The sequence below is a fragment of the Sinocyclocheilus rhinocerous genome, unplaced genomic scaffold, assembly GCF_001515625.1.
Source record: "Sinocyclocheilus rhinocerous isolate Xijiao unplaced genomic scaffold, SAMN03320098_v1.1 scaffold3452, whole genome shotgun sequence".
Classification (NCBI taxonomy): domain Eukaryota; kingdom Metazoa; phylum Chordata; class Actinopteri; order Cypriniformes; family Cyprinidae; genus Sinocyclocheilus; species Sinocyclocheilus rhinocerous.
Window position 1 is genome coordinate 79,370 of NW_015630097.1, and position 16,732 is coordinate 96,101.

General features: G+C 41.5%; 1 pseudogene; it reads right to left on the reverse strand.

Moving 5' to 3' along the window:
- The window catches only part of LOC107739935 (integrin alpha-M-like), a 52,222-nt pseudogene that overhangs the window by 13,868 nt on the left and 21,622 nt on the right, over positions 1 to 16,732 (reverse strand).

Genomic DNA, 16,732 nt, shown 5'->3' on the forward strand with positions numbered 1-16,732 from the left:
TACTCAAGGAAAGGTACAACAACCAAAACTTTGTCAAACAAAGTGTACAATTGTATATGTGTATGTGCTCATTTACCTAATGAATTGGAAACCGTTATTCACAGGAACAGCACCGAATGACATTATTATAGGCTACAAAAAACGGGGGGCAGAGCAAAGATAAACACTGCCACGCGATAAAATGCGATTGTGAAAGTTTTCACAAATCGAGCTCGACCTAAAACAATGTTTTTGTATTCCAGCAGTCTGTGTGTTTATTGGTAGCCTAATAGATGTTAAACATGAAGAACGCCTTATTTTCATATTCCTTACTAGCGGACCTACCAAGGGGTTTACGGACAAGAACTTTATTGTGAAAAAATTCACAGATCAAGCTGGTGAAGATGACACCGGTTACATTCCTCTAAGTGTCCAACTTTTGGAGCTATAGGCTTTAGAAAATTAAGAGTCGCTACGAAAAAAAAAAAACTGATTTCGGCCCGAAGGACAGCGTTACCTGAATTCACAAATCATGGAGAATGATATTCGGTATTATTTGCATGTCTATGACAGCGCACTGCGTATTTATAGCCGAAAGAAATCTGAATATCAAACCGCAAACTATCTTTACTGCGGCATAGAAATCAAGCGTAGCGTTAGTTCTGGCAGGTGGCATCAGTCAAGCTTGAATCAGCTGACTCTCAGCTGATCCACGTCTAGCTATAGGCCATACAACACCTATCACAGCATCCCTATTGTAGGATCTCTGTCTCGAACAGACCCAAATAAACTATGGATTCACCACGTGAACTATTGAACAGAGATTCCAGAAGAATCAAGTTTCCCCCTCCTAACTGTTTGCGAGTCGTAAAACTGATACATGGTAAGCCCGGGGAGCCCAATTGTCTTGAGCAGTTTCTGTCCCACTCTGCTTATCTTCTCAAGAGACGTCGAAAGCAGTGATAGACTTAATCCAATCAAAAGAAGAAGAAAACCCCTTTTGTTTTAGAACCATGTCAGCCACAAATGGTTGATTGTCCTCTTTTGACCAGCTTTGCTCAAATCCATGTAATATACACAGGAAGAGAGTAATTTATAGGATGCTCTCCAGGCCTGCAAACACAAAGGATCTAAGGAACAGTGATAACGTTTAACTCGAGCAACAGATGGCCCGTGATACACATGACCATTTTCACATAAATTGATAATCGAATCAACAAAAGAGATTTACATTGACACGTCCGAGCGGGAAGTTCACCAGACCTCCACCACGTGACCTTTATCGACCTCAGAAAATTCCTCCCCTTTCTCTATGCATCCCAGAGGAAACGGGCCCTCTTCTTAACAAAGTAACACAGAAGTTGCATGGACTATGTTCAACAGACAATCATTTAAAAACTCATCATAAGTAGTAAAAATGTATCCACAAATAATGTGTTTTATGTCTTTTATATGCTTGATATGTTTTATGTAATCTGTGAATTTTCATCTATGCATTATACCCCTTTTAATAGATATGTAAGAAGTGTGTAAGACATGTGGAGTTTAGTGTTAAAAGAATGGTTGTGATAAGTGCAGAACGTTGAAATTAATGAAAAGTGAGTATTATGTACAATACTCGCATTAAGAAACTTTGTTGAAGTTATTAACAAAACCTGCCAGGACATTTCCTCATGTGACAGACAGAACATTGGGTTAATTTATGCACGGAAAAGGAACCGTCCGGGGCATGGCTAAGCCCTGCAACAAGCTGATTGGAAGACCATGACATGGGACGGACTTACGTGGCTCGATCAAAAACCCAATACCTGAACAGATTCAGTGCTCTTTCGCCTTTGTGTTGACCGCGCTACAACTTGCGCTCACACGATGCACCATCAAGCGATTGGGTCATCCAGAACTCCAAACACTTTGTTGAAGCTTCATGACTCTGCAGAAATCTTCAAAGTCTTGCAAACTCAGACTCTCTCAGATGAACTTCCGAAGCTACTACGTAACCAGGCAACCACCCATTCACCGTGAGTGAATCCCAACAACGTCATCCAAGGAAGATCGCCAGCCAGTCAGCAATGCTGTGATTCCCCTCTGCTGGAGACGAGCCAATGAGGAAAACCCCTCTCAACTCAAACGCAAGTAAAACAAGGTCTCCTTACTAGCTGGAAAACTGGTGCTGAATTGATCCTAAGCAGTAAATATAAGCCAATCTCTGCTTTTGTGATTTTCTTGGTGTGATCTAAGAATGAATAACTTACTAGACTTTTGGGACTTCATGCAAACTCTGTTAATTCTCATCTTCAGAACTGTATGTGTGTGTGCGTATGTGTTTGTGTGCTTTTAGTAGTTTAGTTACTCTGTCCTTAGAGTAGCTCAATAAAACCTCTTGTTTCATTATAAAGAATCTTGGTCTTGTGTTGTGTATTTTAAAGTTAAAACTTTGCTCTGCTGGAGACGAGCCAATGAGGAAAACCCCTCTCAACTCAAACGCAAGTAAAACAAGGTCTCCTTACTAGCTGGAAAACTGGTGCTGAATTGATCCTAAGCAGTAAATATAAGCCAATCTCTGCTTTTGTGATTTTCTTGGTGTGATCTAAGAACGAATAACTTACTAGACTTTTGGGACTTCATGCAAACTCTGTTAACTCTCATCTTCAGAACTGTATGTGTGTGTGCGTATGTGTTTGTGTGCTTTTAGTAGTTTAGTTAATCTGTCCTTAGAGTAGCTCAATAAAACCTCTTGTTTCATTATAAAGAATCTTGGTCTTGTGTTGTGTATTTTAAAGTTAAAACTTTGCTCAGATCTTGTTACCTAGCTCGTAGCTTAATAAATCATCACTAACAGTTATTATGACCATGGCCAGGGCATAATATAAATATCCAAATTGTTAAGATATACTGATGTTAACGTCTCGCTGGACGAACAGCTGATAAAGTGTAAACTATCAAATTTGGAATCAGTTCAATCAGGTTGATTTTGAATCTTCAGATTCGATTCCCTCCATCCCCAGCTCCTCCTCATCAACAGTCAGAAATTGACCTTCTGATATTCCTCACTCAGACTTGTTTATGCTGAATTATGTTGTTACATTAAATTGTCATTAAGAACATTAATGATATCTGCTACATTTGGTTCTGTTCTGTTTACCCTAGAGGGGTTATTGCTGCTCTCCCTGCTCTTATTCATGCTAGGCTGCATGGATGGGCAGGGAGTTTTTGCCCAGGACAGAACCATACTGCCAATCCAAACTGTATGCTAACTGTCAATCATCTTTGACGATAGTGGCCTGACAGAAATCTGATTAATATTCAGATAAAGAGAGATCTGGAAAAGGGATCTAACTAGTGATGGACACTTTGGAGACCTTTGTGAATCTTTTGTTTCAAGCCAGAGGTTCAGAGCTTGCATATCAAACTGCCAGAGTTTCAGTCAATCAGGCTTCTTTTGTCATAATTGTTTCTCAGCTTGTTGAGTTTTCAGTCTTCCGCCGTTGATCTCAGTCAACCCATGAACCAGTGTCTATTTGCCAGTGTTTTTTTACCTGATCTCAGATTGATTTTATAATGTACACATTTTAATGTCATATAATAACATTTTTTGTATATTAAAAAATTAAGAGCAGTAGTTAATTTTCTCTTACTAGTCTGATTAGCCAAAGCCTCCATAAAAGACACAGAACAAGTAGATGCTCTTGTCCTAGTTTCCTAGTTTGCTCCAGCTCTTTGTTTCAGAAAAGGAGGCTGTCTCTGAGCTCTTAGCCTGTCCAGTCAGGTCCCGGAAGGTCATTCTCGTACTCTCAGCCTGTCCTGTTATTGCCAAGGAGGTTCTCTAAACCATTTGTCTATCCTGTCATGGTCAAGGAGGCTGTTCTCAAACTCTCTGCTTGTCATGTTATGGCCGCTGTTAACTTCTCTGTTCTCTCTGTTCTGTCATTATTTTAGCCTGTGTATCCCTGTCTTGTGTTCAAGGACTCTTATTTTGTAATATATTCGCATTGTTTCTGTGCTTTCTTCCTTGTTCAGTTCCCTGTGCTACCCTGTTTGTTGCCATAGCTTCCCTCATTAGTTGTCATAGTAATTCATTAGCTCCTCCCATTGTTTCTGTGCTTTCTTCCTTGTTCAGTTCCCTGTGCTACCCTGTTTGTTTCCATAGCTTCCCTCATTAGTTGTCATAGTAATTCATTAGCTCCTCCCTCTCCTTGTTACCCTTGTTTACTTGTTTATATATACCCCTGTGTTTCAGCTGTCTTTTGTCAGTCATTGTTCCTGATTCCCTTGTGTGGTTTTTCTCCTGTTTCCGGAGGTTCCGTTCTTTGTACCTCGCTTAATGCATCTGAGATAATTTGACAGATGCTAGATCTTTTAATCCTGATAAATGATTTAATGTTTGGCTAATTTGTTTTTTCAAACAAGTTAGCGGATTAGATTAAAATATCTGGATTAAGTTGTCTGAGATTACTCTGTGTTGTCATATTCATTGGAAAGGGCAGATATATTGATACTCAAAACCATGATCGAGTATGACAAATTGTGGCGATTGGCTGGCAGCTAGACAGCAACGTAATGTAAACATAAATCTTACAGCTGACGATTTTGCAATATTCTTCATAAAGAATACTCTTATTCTTGGGAAGCCGTGGCCTAATGGTTAGAGAGTCGGACTCATAACCCAAAGGTTGTGGGTTCGAGTCTCGTACCGGCAGGGATTGTAGGTGGGGGGAGTGAATGTACAGCACTCTCTCCCACCTTCAATACCATGACTGAGGTGCCCTTGAGCAAGGCACCGAACCCCCAACTGCTCCCCGGGCGCCACAGCATAAATGGCTGCCATCCACTGCTCCGGGTGTGTGTTCACGGTGTGTGTGTGTTCACTGCTGTGTGTGTGCACTTTGGATGGGTATAAATGCAGAGCGGTCACCATACTTGGCCACGTCACGTCTCTCTAAATAAAACAAGAACCATCAGTGGCCAATTCTCCACACCACAAACTCCCATACTCTGAATTTGTGCTCTGCATTTAGCCCATCCAAGTGCACACACACAGTAGTGAACACACACCTGGAGCAGTGGGCAGCCATATTGCTGTGACGCCCGGGGAGCAGTTGGGGGTTCGGTGGTCTCAATGATCTCAACTCAGTCGTGGTATTGAGGGTGGAAGAGAGTGCTGGTTATTCACTCCCCCCACCGACAATTCCTGCTGGACCTGAGATTGAAGTCCGAGTTAATACTGTGTATAATGTTTAATATAGTGTTCTCTCTCCACCTTCTCTCCACTGTCGGATGCAGATGTTTCCAAACTTATCCTTTCCAATTATCCTACTACCTGTCTGCTTGATCCTATCCCCACTCACTTCCTTTAGGCCATTTCTTCTTCAGTTATACCTGCGCTCACTCACGTTATCAACACCTCTCTTCACACTGGTACATTTCCCACAGCATTTAAGCAGGCTTGGGTAACCCCACTTCTTAAGAAACCCTCTCTAAATTCAGCACTTTTAGGAAACTACAGACCGGTATCCCTTCTTCCATTTATTGCAAAGACACTTGAGAGAGTTGTGTTCAACCAACTCTCCATGTTTCTTGCACAGAACAACCTCCTGGACAACAATCAATCTGGCTTCAAAAGCAGCCACTCAATTAAAACTGCCCTTCAGTTGGTTACTGAAGCCCTGAGACTGGCAAGAGCAGCTTCCAAATCCTCAGTACTTATCTTGTTGGATCTGTCTGCTGCTTTTGACACAGTTAACCACCAGATGCTCCTGTCCACCCTCATGAAGATGGTCATCTCAGGAACTGCATTACAGTGGTTCAAGTCTTACCTCTCAGGTAGGTCCTTAGTAAGGTAAGTCACAACTTCTTGCTACTGGGGTTCCTCGGGGCTCTGTGCTTGGACCACTTCTCTTCTCCATCTACATGACATCATTAGGATCCATCATTCAGAAGCATGGCTTTTCATATCACTGCTATGCTGATGACACCCAGCTCTACTTCTCATTCCAACCAGATGATCCGATGGTAGCTGTTCACACTGCAGCCTGGATGAAGGACCATCACCTTCAACTCAACCTTTACAATTCTACACAGAGCCTGTAGCATAAATCTGCATGATTAGGGACTCCAGTTATGAGCAAACAATGAACAACGTCAAGTGTGATACAAGACTTTATTAACTACATAAACACTTAAACTAGTCTAACATACACATACACACACACACACACACACACACACACACGCATACAGTTGGTATAGGAAAAGGGTTAAAGCTTAAGCAGTAAAGAGGAGAGAAATAAAGCATGAAGTTATTGAACCATTTGATATTCAGCAGACTTTGTAAAAAGGTGCAAATGATACCTAATGTATCAATTAATAAGACTAAGTTTGACTCTACAGCTGGGTTCGTCAACCATAACTCCTTCCAGGACAGCCAGAAACCTAGAAGTTGTGATTGATGATTAGTTAAGCTTCACAGACCAACGGCACTACAACAGCCCGGTCCTGCAGATTTGCCTTATACAACATTAGGATGATTAGACCCTTCCTATTAGAGCAGCCACACAACTCCTTTCCCAAGCTCTTGTTCTCTCCAGACTGGACTATTGTAATGCTCTCTTGGCAGGCCTTCCCACATGTACTATCAAGCCTCTGCAACTGATCCAGAATGCAGCAGCGAGAGTGGTCTTCAACAAGCCGAAGAAAGCTCACATAACACCTCTCTTCATCAGTTTGCACTTATTGCCAATAGCCGCTCATGTCAAATTCAAGGTACTGATGTTTGCCTACAAGTCAACCACTGGCGCTGCACCGATATACCTAAACTCACTAGTTCAGACTTATGCGCCCTCCAGAAGCTTGCATTCTGCAAGTGAACGACGCCTCGTGGTTCATCCCTAAGAGGCACAAAATCTCTCTCACGGACCTTTTCCTGGACTGTGCCCAGCTGCTGGAACGACCTCCCTATCTCAATTCCAGCAGCTGAGTCTTTAGCCATTTTCAAAAAACATCTAAAGACACATCTTTTTCTTCAGCTGCTGACCAACTAATACTAGCACTTACCTATTCTGTTCTACTGCTTCTATCGTTCTCCTCATTTGTAAGTGGCTTTGGATAAAAGTGTCTGCTAAATTATTAAATGTAAATCATGTAGTCACTTAAACCCCACCCATTTCTTAGTCGACTGCAAAATCACTTTCAGAACTGGCACCATCCAATCAACAACCCGTGAACTGAACCAATTGCCTGCCCTGCACTCTTTTACTTTTTTGATAATCCATTTCAATATGGAAGAAAATATCTGTCACAACCTCAATCGTGACTTTAATAAAAGAACACATACAGACACTACATGATTAATGGTATTTGTTGATTTGTATATTATATTTAATAGCTTACTTTCATAAAACATTTGCAATTGGCTTGTAAAGGGTGTCTTTAAGCATGTTTTGTCTGAGTTTGCATTGCATTTAGATTGCATTGACCAACAGGTGTCACCAGTGTGACACTGATTCGATTGCCTTGAAATAGTGAATCATTTTGTGAAGCAATTTGTTCACTCAATTCTGAGTTTCAAATGCTTTATTTCTCCCATCACTATGTCTAATAAGCCTATAGATTTTAAATTGAGATGTGTGAAGATCAGCTCACCTCGACATGCTCCTCTGTCCTGCTGTGGATGTCAAGAACAGCCGTAGAGTTTCCAGACAACATCTCAGTTTGTGAGTAATTCATTCGTATCTTCAGAGGACATACTGTATCTGCAACACAGCGCTGAAACAAACACAACGTTCACCGTCAGACCAAAGCTGCTGCGACTGGCTGAAGCTGTGACAGATGACACATACCAGCATGAAGATGGAGAAGCTGAAACAGGAGGACCCAGAATCCAGCAGGACGGACTGCTGCAGAGTCCTGGACGACACATTCCTCTGATCGAAGAATCCTCGATTCATTTCTCGTACCACATCCACATTCAGATTCAGAGAAACATTCAGGCTCTTCTTCAGAGATCCTGAGAGACATGAGGGGGTAAGACATGGAGGCCATATTCTTCATGTAAAAGAGAGACTCTCTGAAACTTCATTGATGTTACCTGTGCTGCTGGTCCTCTCGGTCACCGTGAAACATGACGTGAGATTAAATGCATTAAATGCGTTGTCACCCGGACATTCAAAGTAGTTCAGACTGATTTCCTTTGGACTGAACCTGAGCTGCGCAGAAACAGAAATCACAGGCCGAGCCCTGAGAAGAGAGAAAAGAGTAAATAGCTCATGATACCAGACAGTCAGACTGACTAGGCTGACACCTAATAGATTTTACTCATTGCATTTATTCTACAAAGTAAAGATTACTTTAAAAACTGCTCACTGATGTCTAACCCATAGATGATCCTGTGTTGAGTTGGTTAGAGAATCTTTACATTATTTTTTAAATGTGTTGTGAAATGACGTACTTGAGCAGGACGATCCCTCCTTGTGCTCCGATCACAATATCTGTCAGATTATCATCATGCATGTCCATCTGACCAGACAGAGACACTCCAAACTGCTGCAGACCGGGCAGAACTGACCGCGCTGGGATCCGCTACACACACACACACACACACACACAGATCTACTGTGTCAAAGCGGCTCATCATTGTGCAGGTTTATCTGTCTGTTTATCTCTGAACTTTTTGGCTCGTCTGGGTTTCTGGGTTAAATGTGAGCACAAACACAGCGTTTGGGATTGATGGAAGCACAGCAAACTCTCACCTGAGGAGTGTGTTCAGGGTTTATGCCATGCGCCCTGTCACCCAGGTAGATGTAGACGACTCCTTCATTCTCCAGCGGTGCCCCGACTGCCACATCTGACAGACTGTCTCCATTCAGGTCCTTTAGTGAAGCCAAAGATGTAGCAAATCTACCCGTGGTTGACTGGCTCACATTCAGCATTTTCTGAAAATACTTCTGAAAATGTGAACAGAATATTTCTTCATCAGCACATGACCAGCACCACTGCAATTTCCACGACTTTCACATCATAGGAACCTATTACAACAGCAATCCAAATGGAGTAACACAATGGTGACGTCTAGCAGCCTTCCAGTTACAGGCAGAAGCTTGTTCATGAAGATCATAATAATAGTCATGAATCTGTGCGTACCTGCTCTGATAAAGCGTAGACGTACAGCCTCCCTTCAGCCCTCGGCTGAGACTGGTCAAATAATGGAGCTCCGACTAGCAGGAAATCTGAGTTTCCATCAGAATCCACATCCAACAGACTCAGAGATGCCCCGAAATATGAGCCAATCTGATGACAGAAATGAATCAAAATGAATGGAACTGCATTCTAGCACATGCTTTTACAGCCTGATTTTCATAGAAGAAATATGAAAACAACATGTTCTTCTGCTTCACAAACACAATGTCACATAATACTGGCTAGAAACTGAAGAGGTATTTGAAAACTTACAACCCCAAGTCACAAAAGTTAGGACATTTTGTAAAATGCAGTGAAATCAAGAATCTGTGATTTGTTAATTATCTTTAACTTTTATTTAATTGACAAAAATACAAAAAAGAAAATATTTCCAATGTTTTGACTGACCAACTTAAATGAGGCAAAAATAAAAGTGAAAAGGTTATAGAATATAAAAATGTAATTTTGTCAAACAAAAATCAAATTTCTTAATGCAAAATTGCAAAGATTTTAGGTCTTTCGCCAACTACCATAAATAATATTATGAAAAGATTTGGGGACTCCAGTGAAATCTCTTCTGTGTGGGGCAAGACAGGAAACCTCAGGTGAATGTGCTTGACCTTTGACCCCTCAGATGGCATTGCATAAGAAACCGTCATGCTGCGGTGTTAAATATAGCCACATGGGCTCAGGAGCACTTCAGAAAACCGCTGTCACTTAACACAGTCTGCCACTGCATCAAGAAATGCAACTTGAATCTCTGTTACTCAAGGAGAAAGCAATACATCAGCTGTATGCAGTGATGCCGCGGGGTTCTCTGGGCCAGAGCTCATCTCTGATAGTCAAAAAGTGTGTGCTGTGCTCAGATGAGTCCACTAGGAAAAACTGACATTGAGTTCTCAGTCTCAAAGACCAAAGGGACCATCCAGACTTTCACCAGCGACAGATGCAATAGCAAACATCTGTCATGGTACGGCGTGCAGCAGAGCAAACGGCTTGGGTGACTGGCCTATGTGTGAAGGTACCATTGACATGGGGGCATATATTGGTATTGTACAGAGATATATAATGCCATCAAGATGAAGTCTTTCATGGGAAGTCCATGGTTATTAGATCGAGACAATGCCATGTCTCATTCTGCATGTGCTACAAGAGCGTGGTTTCATAGAAACAGAGTAAATGTACAAGACTGCAGTCCAGATCTGTCCCCTATTGAAAGTGTAAGAACAGTCATGAAAAGGAGAATCAGACCATGACGATCACAGACTGCTGAGCTTCTGAAGTCTTGTATCAAGCAAAATTGGACAAAAATTTTGCTTGCAAAACTTTAACAATTAGTATCCTCAATTCCCAAAAACTTAAACATTGTAATTAAAAGGAAAGTTGATGTGACACAGTGGTAAACATGCCTCTGTCCCAACTTTTGGGGAAAAACTTTTTTGCAGCCATCAAAATAAAAATTTGTTTATATTTACAGAATGCAAATTAATTTGGTAAATTTTTTGGTTAATTTGGTGAAACACAATCTCATAAGAGTGTGTGTGTTTGAAGGAGTCTGCTGATCTTCTCGGTGGACTGTAGGTTTGGGAGCCCCTGGTCTCACCGGTGGAGAGAGATAATATTGTTTCTGAGGGTTTTTCACTGACTTGTTCTCCATTGATGTTGCTCGTCACTGTCCATGTGCTTTCATTCTTGGTGAAGAGGGTCACCAGACCCGTGTGTTCGGCTCGCGGCGCCCCAGAGAACAGAAGAGAGACGCCGCGTCTCATTCCCAGCACAGTAGAGTAACCTGAACACCATCAGCGTCATTAAAACACACACAAACTCTTCACATCACACAAGAACAAACACTCCAACATACCCATGTACGAGTCTTTATTTACAGCTGGATCGATGATCTCTGTCTGTCTGAATTCAGATCCTGATCCTGTCACTTCATACAGAGCTCCACGCCAGTCATTTGATCCGACCGAACCCACGATCACAGAGTCCTGCAACAAACACTGCAGTCTCAGCAGCCGCAGAGCACCAACCATTTGCATTTTACACAGACTACATTAAACAGACTTCTGAAAACAGCAGTTCTGATCTGATTGGCTGTTTTAATAAAATTCCAGGAGTCAGTGTGTACAGATTTACCTCGATTCAGCTGTTTTCACGCAGCACTGGTCTCTACAATGAGCACTTCTGAGAAAGAATCAGTCCCTGGATCTCACAATGTTCGAGGTTAGTGACAGCTCTTTGAGTTTGGACTGATGTTTAGCAGCAAATATACCAGTATCAGATTTTACTTCAAATGGAGACCCAATGTTGGTTATTAGATTGCATCGTAAACAAAAATGTCCTTAAAAACAAGCATTTTATTTACATTAAAAATAACTGCATTTACATTTATTTAGATTAAAAAGAAATGCATTGACAGTACCACAAACTGCATAGATAGCAATATTTAAAATTAACATGACATAGACTGAATAAGAAAAATACAATAATTTTGGTTGTGTCACGAGTGGTGTGTGTAACTATCCAATAAAGACGAAGAAGAGTTCAATAATATTTAATAAGCCAACGATCAGGGTACAATCCATGTTATCCACATTAAGCATAGACGAGACCAGACAAACACTGGGAGCAAACACAGGGTTTAAATAAGACAGAGGACTAACAATTAACAATGACAGGTGAGAGAGATAACCAGAGGTGGACAGTAGTGAAGTATGTTTACTCTGCTGTAAAAGTACTTTTCAAGTGTCTATACTTTATCAGTGTTTTTCTTTAGAAAACTTTTATTAACACTAACATTCCAAAGCATAATAGTGTACTTCTTACTGCACTATGTCTCATATTAAATATCATTTAACACTTAGCTACATTAGAAATCTAGTACTTTCTTACTTTTACTCAAGTAAAAGTAATTCAAAGTTTTACTTGAGTACAAGAAAGTACTACATTTGAAATGTACTTAAGTATTAAAGTAAAAAAAAAAAAAACTACTTTTATTTATGAAATGTAGTGCAGTAAAAAGTATGACATTATGCTTTGGAATGAATGAAGAAAAAAAAGGTTGGATAGGGAAAGCTCTGGCTTCGTGTGGATGTGGCCTTAAGCCTTTTACACACGGCACGATTTTAGCAATCCTATAAGATCATTGCAAATCACACTGTGCGACATGGATCTGATAAACTTGGGTACGACATGTATGCAGACTGTACGATGATAACACCTATTGACTCGTAGGCTACGATGCACGTTACTAAAGAAGAATAAAACGTCATCAGCATGCGCTAGTGGTAAGCCAAAAAAGCATGACGAATCACACTTTGGCAGTTGTAGCTTTTATGTAGTTGTAGTTGTAGCTTTTATGTGCCACACGGCATCAGTGTGGAAAAGTCTAAAAGAAATCACCAATTACAAGACACCATCCCCCAGCACTGTGGAGAATCAACACCTCTGATAAAAGTGGAAGCTGTGAAAGAGGAAGGGAAACGAGCTTGAAGCAGTTTTATGTTTTAACACCATGTCGCGTTGATTTTTATGTCGCATATTTATTGGCCTGTCAGTATGTGACACTGCCACACAAAGACACGTTTTTACCGCTCAATATATATTAAGATGTTTTTTTATCTATATTATCTATTATTTGATGTGTGTATGACTTTAAAATGTTCATGTGGTCAATCACATGACAGGAATAAGAAAACCAGTACAAAACAAGCAGCATGTCAAACAATCAGGGTCATTGACCAAACACCTTCTCGCTGGATTGTGAAGTTGTTTGTGGACTTACCATTCCAGTATCTCACTCATTTTGGATTATCACTTTCTTTGGATTGTATATACACCGGTGGACACTTTTACCTTGGGACTTCAACACACTGGTATTCTTAAGGACTGTTTTAGGGTACGATTTGAATGGACAATCTGCTTTTAACAGCCTAAGTTATTCTAGTTTTATTGTGTTGTTTTAAGTTCCTTGTGCATTATGTAAATACACTAGTTATTCATTCTACTTTTGTTGTTGTCTCATCTTTTTAAAGCACTTATTTTATCTCACACATTTGAATCTGACCCCATTTTAAATCCATGTAATTCGGCCGATCGTTACAAGTAGACATTGGTCGTAGCAGCAAACATGCTGTGCGATGATCATGCTGAATTTGATCGTAGGCTATCTTTGGTCGCAAGACTGTGACAACGGCCGTCTTTGAACCTCTCTCACTGTACGACACAGGACCACCGATTATCAGCCACGATCACAGACACCACCACGATTGTTTCACAATGCCAATCTTTCATCTGGGACAGCCGAAAATCATGCAGTGTGTTTAGGGCTTAAGGCAATGACAAGACTGACAGGTTTCCAAATATTTCATACATTTTATTGGTTTCATGCTCTTGGCAGTCAACAATTCACATCACGTTCAGCACAAGCCGTGAGTGTGTCTCAACCAGCTCCGCATTCAAAGCACTGACTAACACCAAACTACATAAAAAAAAAATTTAAAAAAAAATTCTGATAAAGTGTTGCAGTTCATAGAAGATCTATTCATTAGCATCTATTTATTTAATTGTAGGAGACAATTATTTTGAAAAATTAGGTTTAAAATCTTTTTTTTTCTCTCTTTTTTTGAATGCTTTATTTACTTGACTTTTTAAAGTTGTGACGTTTTCTTACACCTATAGTTGTCAGGGAAAACACAGATTCAGTTTGCAGGTAACAGAAAAAGTTTATTACGCTCTCACTGAGCAATAGGGAAAAATCAACAGGAACAAAAACTAGAGGAAGTCCCAAAACAAAGTCCACAGGACCAGGAAAGAGCCTCTCAGCAGGGACCGATCCTAGCGTCATCCGTGATGCAGCGTCAAAGTTGCACGGACCAGAGCGTCGTTCGTGACGCAGCGTTGAGGACTCACTGAGCTCCCCGATGAGAGCATTGAGCGTGCAGAGAGGGGCTAGGGCGATGTCTCAGAATCTCAACAGAGCTAGAGATAGCCAGAGCAGATATCGACTGGCAGGATGAGAAGTTCAAAAAACAAAAAAGCACTCAGGGCTGAAAAGACACAACACGGCAAGGTCACAAGCAAAGCGTTGCCCAACATACAACAACGGTCTGACAAAAGACTGAGCACGAGAGGATCTAAAATAGGGAAGGGCTAATGAGGAATGAATGGCAACAGGTGTGACAGAAAACACAAAAGAGAATTAAGGATAACGAGTGGGAGGGGGAAAACACCACACAGACAGCGGAGCACATGGTGAGCTGTCAAAACAAAACCCATGTGCTCAGAGACCAAGCACACAGACACAGAAAGACAAAACACAGCAGATCAGACCGAAGTCATGACAGTACCTCCCCCCCAGGAGCGCCACCAGGCGCAACCAGGAGGGGCTCACCTCGTCGCCGGTGGAAGTCCTCAATCAGAGTCTGGTCCAGAATATCCCGAGCCGGAATCCAACTCCTCTCCTCAGGACCGTAGCCCTCCCAGTCCATCAGATACTGTAGGGTGAACCCGACCAAGAGTGGGAGGAAGCTTGAGATGTACTGCCACCGGACTGAGGACCTTGGTGATGCGATATGGCCCAATAAACCTGGGTGCAAGCTTACGAGAAGGCGCCCGGAGAGGCAGGTCCTTGGTGGAAAGCCATATTCTGACCGCAAACATACTGGGGAGCCGGAGTCCGGTGACGGTCAGCCGCCCTTTTGGTCCGTCTGGAAGCCTGGGCCAAGGCCTCCTCAGCCCTCCTCCAGGTGCGCCGACACCTACGGACAAAGGCCAAGGCAGACGGGACCGCGGCTTCGGGTTCCTGTGCAGGGAAAAGAGGCGGTTGATAACCAACAGAACATTGAAAGAGAGACATACCCGTAGACGCCACCGGGAGGGAGTTGTGGGAATATTCAACCCACGATAGCTGCTGACTCCAGGAGCTCGGACTCTGTGATGCTAGGCAGCGGAGAGCTCGCTCGGCCTGCTGCTGAAGGCACCCCTCAACACGGAGTGCCAGCTCTACAAGGGTGTCAAAATCATGAGGGAGCTCGTGAGTAACGATCTCATCCTGGATGTAGTCGTCCAACCCCTCCCGAAACCTAGCACGTAAAGCCGCCTCGTTCCAGTCACAGGCGGCCGCCAGAGTTCTGAACTGGATAGAGTAATCCATACAGAACAGATATCGACTGGCAGGATGAGAAGGAGAAGTTCAAAAAACAAAAACGCACTCAGGGCTGAAAAGACACAACACGGCAAGACAAAGCAAACAGGACAAGAAGGTCACGAGCAAAGCGTTGCCCAACATACAACAACGGTCTGACAAAAGACTGAGCACGAGAGGATCTAAAATAGGGAAGGGCTAATGAGGAATGAATGGCAACAGGTGTGACAGAAAACACAAAAGAGAATTAAGGATAACGAGTGGGAGGGGAAAAACACCACACAGACAGCGGAGCACATGGTGAGCTGTCAAAACAAAACCCATGTGCTCAGAGACCAAGCACACAGACACAGAAAGACAAAACACAGCAGATCAGACCGAAGTCATGACAATAGTACATTGATGACTCATTGGTGTCTCTATTCATGAGACATTGTGTCCTTATCCTATGAGAAGACTCTTCTCTTATTCACATGTGAGATTGTGTACAGTAACTGAGAGAATCATTCATGCATCGCAAGTGAGTGTTTATATTCACCTTATAGGAGTTTCTGTGTGGCATGAATTCTCCTCTATAGAATCAACACAGTGTTCAACACAAACACCATCCATCCATCCCGTGAGTGTAACTGATCTTCAGAGCTCCTTGATGTAACCGATTAAACTACTTAGATTTGTCAAAAGTAATTAAAAATGCAAAGGCGTGTTCATATCTACTGTCGATGCAGAGTAAGGCAAATGGCTGTGCATTAAATCATACAGTAGTTGTCACAGGATATGTGTGTATTTGTCTAATATATGAGGAGGTTACAAAACCATGTATAATACATGTTTCTTTTGTCACATGTAATGGTGAATTGCCGTGTGCATTTGTGGGAACCAATTACTAGGGATGTAACTATTCACTCAACTCACAATGTGATTTGATTCAGGATACTGATTACACCATATTTTCACGATTTTCTCACTTTTTTTATTTTATTATTATTATTTTTTTACAAAATTAGATTTAAGACAAATAAATTATTATAGTCCTTTTATTATTGCTTGGACAACATGCTGGATATTTCTTTGTGAATTTGAAAAATTGAAAAAACAAACCACAAATCAAATAAACAAAAATCTAATAAATATCTTCATATCAACAAAGGCTTTGCATGTGCTCTTTCCATTCAGTTAGAGGCAACCACTGTTTTAATCAAGTCAAGTCAAGTCACGTCACTTTTATTGTCACATCACCAGTGCACATGTGCCTTGGTGAGTGAAATTCTTGGGATCGTGCTCCAGACAGTGCAGAAACAATTTACATATAAACATACAGACCTCAACAGATGACAATGTGCAATATACACATACATATAGTCAGTACACACAGTGTACTATTAGACATACTTACAGTTAGCACTACACATTATACACAGTATGTACATACTT